The following is a 1,672-nucleotide window of genomic DNA, read 5'->3' on the forward strand; positions in this document are numbered from 1 at the left end:
CACTGCACACTTTCACAGAAAACAAGTTCAATTGACCAAAATTTCAAAAACTAGGAACCTAAATCCAGGTCAAAATACCTATATAAATAGACGCCTGATTTTCAAATCCACTCATTCACCACTTCTTCCCAATGACTTTGGTAGGAGCAACCCATTTAAAAGTCAGGCTACTCTTCCAGGTAGGTTCGGGATCACAGATTTACTTTTTTAAACCGTCTGGTCTTGGCTGTGTCTGTGCTCAGCTTTAGCTCCATCAATTTCTTTTTGTTCAAATAATGCAAGGTACAGTAGCTCTTACCCTGGGTGCCAAACTTAGACATACAACTGAAACGACATAATCTAAGCATGTCTCTATTTAGCTAAGTGCTGTTCAGGCCTTCCAGCTGGTTTCCCTGAACCAGGAGGGCAGCTAGCGAGGGTGAGAAAACCCACAGATGGGTGTTTTTCAGAAACAACCAGCATGAAAATGAACCAAAGCACCAGTTGTGGCTCATACTCTGCCAGAAGTCCAGTGACTCCTTCTAGTTCCACCCAGCATCACTTGACTGTCAACCAATGGTTTAAGACTTCGTAAAATGACATCACTGTAGGTGACCAATTGACCACAGTCACCAGTGGACATCAGAAACCCAGGCCCTTCTGTAAGTATTGCATGGCCCTGTAACAGAGTTTTACAAGTGCTAAGTTTTCCAGTAGCATTGTTGTCCCAAACCCAGGGTCCAGTCACCCGCTGTGCAATAAGCCAATCAGACACGCAGGGCCAGAGATATTGATTTTATTCCAGTGTTGCACAAGAGGGGGTGCTGGGCGGTAATCCACAAAGCCAGCCCACCCTGATGCGGCATATATCAAACTTTATACCTTTTAGGGAACAAAGAAACTGCTTTCCATTGGTTAAAAGTTGCGCATCATCTCATTAGTTAGTATTCTGTTTTCTATTGGTCAGTACATCTCCACTTGCTATGCCAATTAGCACACGTACTCTTCGTAGGTGTGGGAGGCAAGTCTTTTCGGCCTCAAATTGAGTCAGTGGTCATAATCCCCTCCTGCCGGCTTTATCTTTCTCCTGGTTTCTGCAAAAAAGTGCTGATCTCACAGTCATCCAGCTCTTGGCCGTCATCCAGCTTTTGGCTCTTTCTGGTCAAGATGGGGTTTTTTTATCAGTCTTTACTACCTCTCTGAAGAAAGCCTGTCTTATTTGTACAAGGTCCAAGTGAAGAAAGCATGGTTTATTTATACAATGTCCCAGTGTTAAATCTGCAAGCAACTGGCTTTTACACAGTCAGCTGATCAGCACAAAGCACAATGGCCGTATTCAGTGAAACTCTGCGCATTCCAAGCAGCTGTTATCACTGCAGGAAAACTTTAGTTTAGGCCCTTCATCATTTATGCCATGCATCGATCATAGAAAACTTCAATATTTGCCATACATTAGTATGACTGCAATTACTTAATTTTTTTGGTGGTAAGAGATGGTAAGAGCAAGAAGGATAGCAAGAGTCATACAAAGTAAAGACATACTTTTTTTCAATTTCATTTTACATCTATCTATAAGACCTCACTCCAGTAAGATAAGATAAACTGGCATCAGACTCGTTAGCCATTAGTTCTGCACTCTTGGAGATGCCTGCAGAAACCAAATGACTATTATTTTGATGACAATTGAAAGAGT

The sequence above is a fragment of the Buceros rhinoceros genome, unplaced genomic scaffold, assembly GCF_000710305.1.
Source record: "Buceros rhinoceros silvestris isolate BGI_N320 unplaced genomic scaffold, ASM71030v1 scaffold6416, whole genome shotgun sequence".
NCBI classification, from domain to species: Eukaryota; Metazoa; Chordata; class Aves; order Bucerotiformes; family Bucerotidae; genus Buceros; species Buceros rhinoceros.